This window comes from Otolemur garnettii, unplaced genomic scaffold (genome assembly GCF_000181295.1).
Source record: "Otolemur garnettii isolate 467f Iridium unplaced genomic scaffold, OtoGar3 scaffold00054, whole genome shotgun sequence".
In the NCBI taxonomy this organism is placed as follows: Eukaryota; Metazoa; Chordata; class Mammalia; order Primates; family Galagidae; genus Otolemur; species Otolemur garnettii.
The window spans coordinates 140,008-146,357 of record NW_003852449.1 but is presented as its reverse complement, the minus strand read 5'-3'; the positions used below and the strand labels follow the sequence as shown (position 1 = coordinate 146,357).

At 51.2% G+C, this 6,350-nt stretch overlaps 1 long non-coding RNA gene across 1 annotated transcript; it reads right to left on the bottom strand.

Annotated features, from left to right (window-relative positions):
* Nucleotides 1-1,453: 1,453 nt before the first annotated feature.
* Nucleotides 1,454-6,253, bottom strand: LOC111726122. Its single transcript, XR_002773981.1, has 3 exons — nucleotides 5,938-6,253; nucleotides 5,500-5,580; nucleotides 1,454-2,026 (listed from the first exon to the last, which is right to left on the bottom strand). It is a non-coding gene; the product is annotated as an uncharacterized LOC111726122 (long non-coding RNA).
* Nucleotides 6,254-6,350: the final 97 nt, after the last annotated feature.

Genomic DNA, 6,350 nt, shown 5'->3' with positions numbered 1-6,350 from the left:
GTGCCGTGGATACCCGGAGAAGGTGAATGCCCCTCAGAAGGGAATGTCCAAGCAGGTCACTGCAGGCAGCACCAAGGAATGGTGCAAAGCCACATGAAGAGCAGGCTGAGAGTTTATAGCTGTCACCCTGAAGAGATTTCCACAAGATGCCGTGAGTGAGAAGAAGTGTGTAGATGGTATGTTACGTCTCACTAAAAAATCAGGAACCAGGCTTGGCGCCTGTAGCTCAGTGAGTAGGGAATCAGCTACATACACCTAGGCTGGTGGGTTTGAGCCCAGTCTGGGCCTGCTGAACAATGACAACTGCAACCAAAAAATAGCCGGGCATTGTGGCAGGCACCTGTAGTCCCAGCTACTCAGGAGGCTGAGGCAAGAATATCACTTAAGCCCAAGAGTCGGAGGGTCCTGTGAGCTGTGACAGCATGGTACTCTAGTGATGGTGACATAGTGAGACTCTGTCTCAAAAAAATAAATCAGGAACCAGAACGTGTGTCCATATATATCAGTGTGGGATTGAGAACACAGTGGGGTGTAGAAGGATGGGTTGAAGACAGTGACTGCAGTCATCCGGGATGGGAGACAGTGGGATTGATTGGTAGTTGAGGGGGGAGTGAGGCCATGGGTAAGTGGAAAAGAGATCATGCCAGTGCCACTTGCATCTGACCACACTGACCCATCACACAGCCTTAAACTTGACATGAGTTGTCTATGGCAGAGTTTGCTATTCCTTCCTCTCTTTAGTGACAGAGTATGGTTTTATTGAGCAGACAGCAGTGTGCCTCACCAAGAGATTTATATTTCCCTGGGTCTCTTGCAGCTAGATGGCCATGTGACTAGTCCTGACCCATGGGATGAGAGCTGGGACTTCTTAGATAAAGCTTCTGGGAAAGCTGTTTAAAGGGGAGACAGGCAGGTGGTATGGGCCCTTTTGTTTTTAAGATACTTTACTGCTTCCTTCCTGGAATGCAGACCTGATGGCTGGAGCACTAGCAGACATGTTCAACCCTGAGAGGACCTTGAGAATGGACACCACCACAAATGATGGCAGAGTCTGGGTTCCTCTCAACCATGGAGCCATCCTGTCAGCTCTGGACTGCTACCTGCAGACTTCTTTTATGTGAGAGAAGAATTAACTTTTTATAGCCTCTGTTATGCTTGGTCTGTGTTACAAGCAACAAACTGTAGTCCCTGTTTGAGATAGTATACACTAAAACCCTGAAAGAATTAAAAGAATACACATTCACTCAACAAAGTGCTAAGCTGCAAAAGAATCAAAATCAAGAGAGCAAAGCAGATGGGTATCCCCTGGGTGGTGCTGATCAATGGCATTTGCTTCTAAGCTCTTCATCCAGATTTGCCTAAATGGAAAGCAACTCTGACCCAAACCTCAGCATGCTGAGAAGTCTAGGCTGACTTCATTTCAGAGGGATGGACAGTATCCAGATCATCAGAATCCAAGTAAGCAAGCATTTATTAAGCATCTTCTGAGGAATACAAAGGCGGAGCGTGACGGGGACCCTGGCAGTGAGCATGGCACTGACAGCCGGGAGCCTGAGGCTGCGGGGAAGCCTGCAGCAAGCAGGTGGCACAGCATCTAGGCACATTTTCGGTGATTCCCCAGATGCACTTAGGTGCTAGAATGATCACCTTTGTGCATTAACTTGAAAAAGCTTTTTTTAAACAAGAGGTTCTATTATAACCTCAGAGAAGTACACTCATTTGTCACTTGATGGGCTACACACAGTGTATGGTCAGTGACTCCCCACATGTCAGAAGCTCACAGCACAGCGGGCCACACCTGTACAGCATGGCACCGTGCTCACTGCTGTAGGCAGCTGGGACACAGTGAAGAGAACATGTGTATCTGTCACAGAAAAGACATAGTGGAACAGCGGCGTCACACTGTGGATGGTCTGTGTGGAGTCTGTCATTGACCAAGTGTCCGGTGTCATGTGACTGTGGATGATGTTGGACTCCAAAGGTAAGAGACTTCAGGGGTCTTGAACTAGACTATGCCTTTGAAGACCTGTAATTAGAATGTGGCATGTCATCCCTCACACAATATCTTCCACTTAAATTGTGTCTGTAATGAGCTGCTTACTGCTTTTCACTGAACCAGGACAGAGGAGCATCTTCCCCTTGTGGGAGGAGAATTTCAGTGAGGGAGCTCTAGCTGCCCTCCAGCCCCTTTCTCTGAGAACCACAGGTTTTGCTCAGCAGCTATTAGTCTTGTACGCAAAATGGTAAGCTTTTCTAATTATTAACAGTAGTAAATATCTCAGAATTGAGAAAACTCAACAATTGGAAACATTAACGGGAAGTAAGGGTAAGTTACAAAAGCAGAACTCCTTCCGACTTAGCGGATCGTGATTACGAAGGACTCGGAGAGCTGTCAGAGAAGAGTGAGTCACGTCTGTTTCGTGTTGACTGTTTAGGCTTCTTATCATGTAAATTTTGATGTGGAACGGTGTAAAACCTCGCATCACCAGGGCAAGAAACAGAACTTGATAGTCTCTGCTCCTTCCTCCTCTTCTTCATGTAGTTGTAAGTCAGAAGTTCTTTTCTCCCCTTTGAAATCGTGTGGGGGTGTACCTTAAGTATGCATATCTGAAATAAGGCGTTGAGTGTGGACGGATTCGTGCAGCCATGAAGAGTGTGCCTAGCGGCTCAGGCCCGCCCGCCTTGGTGATGGGTCACTTTGGGTGTTGGGGGAGTTGATGTGAACAGGCTATGCGCTCTAGTGGAAGGAGTGTGTGCTCTTTTGTGTCAGGCTGCTTTTGCTCAACGTAATGTTTTTGAGGTTTATTTGTGTGGTTACAGCAGGAGAAAATGGACTAAAACACTGTGAGTCAGTATTTTATCATCCATTATATAAATATGCCGGTTTCTTTGTTCTGCCTCTGATGAGTATCTGGGCTGTTTTCACTTTTCGCCTGTTATGAATAAAACTTTTATGAACAAACTGTTGTAGATAGGTGTTTTCATTTTTCTTGGATAAATACTTAAGGAGTTGTAGGATTCCTGGGTCATAGAACAAGTAGTGGTTTAACTTTACAGGAAACTACCAAGTTCTCCACAGTGGCTGGAGGACTGGCACCCTGTGCTGCTTGGCTCCAGCCCCCACTCCACCCTTCAGCCCCAAGCAGGCCCTGTGACCTGTGCTTTCTTCCCAGCAGAGAGCTCTGGGGGACACTGTCTGCCAGGTCCGGGCTTTTCCTCCTGCCAGCAGGTGGCTGTGCAGCGAGCCTGGTCTCAGCATGGCGGGGTGGGGTGGTGGGAGTGGGGGTGGGGGGGTGCCAGCCCTGCTGTCACCTCAGATAAATTCACACCCAGCAGGTACAGTACATGCTATTGCGTGATGGGCATGCTTATCACTTAGACTCAAACTCTACAAAGGCAATTTATGTAAACCAAAACGTCTGTGCCCCTGTCATCTGAAAATTTTGAAAAGCCCCTGACACAGTCCAGCAGCACCCCAAGGCCACCCAGCCCCAGGATGCTGTCACTCAAATGCCAGTGCCATATTGCACAGTGTCGTTAGTGGCATGTGGGTCCTGTACGTGGCAAAACTCATGGGTGTGGGGAGTCTAAATTCTCTCTGCAGGTCTGGGGCTCTTGTTGGTCAGCACGGCCTTGCTCCCTGTAGCTGATTTATTTCTGCCAGCACATAACCAGGTGTGGGCCTGCCTGAACTTCACAGAGACCTGCTCCATGTGGCAGCCGCCTCCGTGCTTCACCAGGCCCTGGTATCACCAGGGAGCTCAGCTGGGCCCTAGGAGGGGAGTTTCTGACACCTTTGGAATAGCTCCTGGGGCTCCCCTGCTTGACCAGGTCACTCACTTGGGCCCACTGAGGGGAGTGCAGACAGCAGGTACTGAAGCCAGGGAGAGGGGAGACTTTTGTGGCTTGGCGCCAATTGAATCCCCACTGTCACTTCCCATTTGGGGCTTCAGTGGGGAGGAATGGAGCCCTGGGCACCCACATTCGTAAAAGTCTGCTAACTATCCCTCCATTGTCTGTTTGCACTGAGGCTTCCCCGGGGATATCTGGGTTGGAGCTGGTGGTGAGGCAGGGCCCCCAGATCCCTTCCATCATGAGTCCTGGCCCTGCAGAAACCCTGGGTTTTGCAGGAGCCCTTTGCAGTGTTGGGCAGGGTTCTTTCCAGCGTCCTCTTCTCTGTACACTGAGGGGACCCCACCCCATGGTGGCCTTTCCTTCCAACCGTCTCAAAGGATCCTTGGCTGGCACAGCTAGCAGGACACACATGGTTTTTAGTTGACTTTAAAGCCATTTTACCCAGTTGTGAGGAATTCATGCTAGTTGCCTAGCCCTGGCTAGGGGTGCCCTCTGACCAAGCGAGACCCTTCCCCTAGTGCCTCATCACCCCATTTCCTGGGAAACCCTCCCAAAATACTAGCCTAGTCCCCACATTCCATAGACAACCCTCCCTAAGTGGTAGCCTAGTCCACCTGGGAAACTCTTCCCAAAGGGTGGCCTGGTCCCCCAGATCACTGGGACAACCTTGCCAAATGGTGGCCTGGTCCTCCTGTGCCCTGGAAACCCCCCCCCCCGATGGTGGCCTGGTCCCCTGGTGCCCTGGAAAACCCTCCCCAGATGGTGGCCTGGACCCTGGTGCCCTGGAAAACCCTCCCCAGATGGTGGCCTGGTCCCCTGGTGCCCTGGAAATCCCTCCCCAGATGGTGCCCTGGTGCCCTGGAAAACCCTCCCCAGATGGTGGCCTGGTCCCCTGGTGCCCTGGAAAACCCTCTCCAAATGGTGGTCTGGTCACCCCATTCCCTGGAAACCCTCCCCAAACAATGCTCTGGTTCCCTTATTCTCTGTCAAATACTTCCTAAGTAGTGGCTTGGCAACCCAGTTCCCTGGGAAACCCTCCCCAAATGGTGGCCTTGTCAACTGTGTTTTGGTTTACACTCCCCAAGTGGTGGCCCGGTCCCCTGTTTTCTGGGAGCTCCTCCCCAAATAGTGGCCTGGTCCCCCTATTCTCTGGCAAACCTTCCCCAAGTGGTGGCCTGTCCTCCTCCCCCTGTTTCCTGGGACAAATTCCTCAAACAGTGGCTAGTTCCCTTCATTCCTGGGAAACCCTCCCCAAATTGTGGCCTGGTACTTCTATTCCCTGGGAAATCCTCCCATACAGTGGCCTGGTCACTGTGTTCCCTTTTGACTCCTCCTCAAAAGGTGGCCTTGTCCTTCCATTGCCTGGGACACTCTAAATGGTGACCTGGCGCCCCATCCCCTGGAAAGCCCACCCCAAGCGGTGGTCTGGTCCCCCAGTTTTCTGAAATATACCCCCCAAATAGTGGCCTGGTCCCTATGTTTCCTGGAAAACCCTCCCCAGTTGTGGCTCCCCTCTTGTTCCCTAGAGACTATCCCCAAATGGTGGCTTGGTTCTCCTTACCCTGAGAAACCCTTCCCAAATTGTGGCCTCATCCCCCTGTTCCCTGCCAAACCCCACATAAATGGTGGCCTGGTACCCCTTACCCTGGGAAGCTCCCCAAATGGTGGTCTGATCCTCCTCTTGGATCCTGGGACGTGGTGGCCTTCCCTCCTCCTCCTGTTCCCCTGGAACAAAATTGTGGCCTATTCCCCCCTTTTCTTCCCTAGGAAACCTTCCCCAAATGGTGGCCTGGTCCCCTCTTCCCTAGGAAACCCTTCCCAAATGGTGGCCCCAGTCCCCCCATTCCTTGGGACATAGTCTCCAAATGGTCACCTAGTTCCCCCATTCCCTGGGAACCACACATGAGTTCCAAATTCAGACCAGGTTCCCCACTTTCACTCAACCTTATGACTTCTACTCCTGAAAGAATCCTCAAAACAAACATCCTGACAGGACTCCAAGCACATTCCCTGCACAGGGCTAGAGTTTTCAGAATTCTACCCCAATGGATTGCATCAGGGTCTCTGTGCTGCAGAACTTACCCAAACGAACAGCTGAGGCTGCCTGATACTCCAGTTCTGTTTCTTTCTCGATGAAGTTAAGATGGGAACTCCCAGGAGCTGCCAGCAGCTGCTGGGACCATAAGTACTTCACTCTTAGCCTAAAAGGCAATGCTCCTTCCCACAGCTTGGCTCAGGGCTGCTCCCACCTCTCAGCAGTTGTGGGGTGTTATTCTGCCTGGGTGCCTGTGGCCCATGCAGATGCCAGATTCCCTTACCAAAAGCTCTACACTTGCCCCAAGTTTGCATCAGGGGAACTGTTGCATCAGAGGACAAATGGTTTGAGAAGGAAAGAGAAGTTTATTTGCTAGGATATGAGCTGGCAGACTCCCGGCTCAAAGTCCCAGCTCCTCCCTCTGGGAGGGGTCTCAGCTGAGCACCTGCTCTGCTTGGAA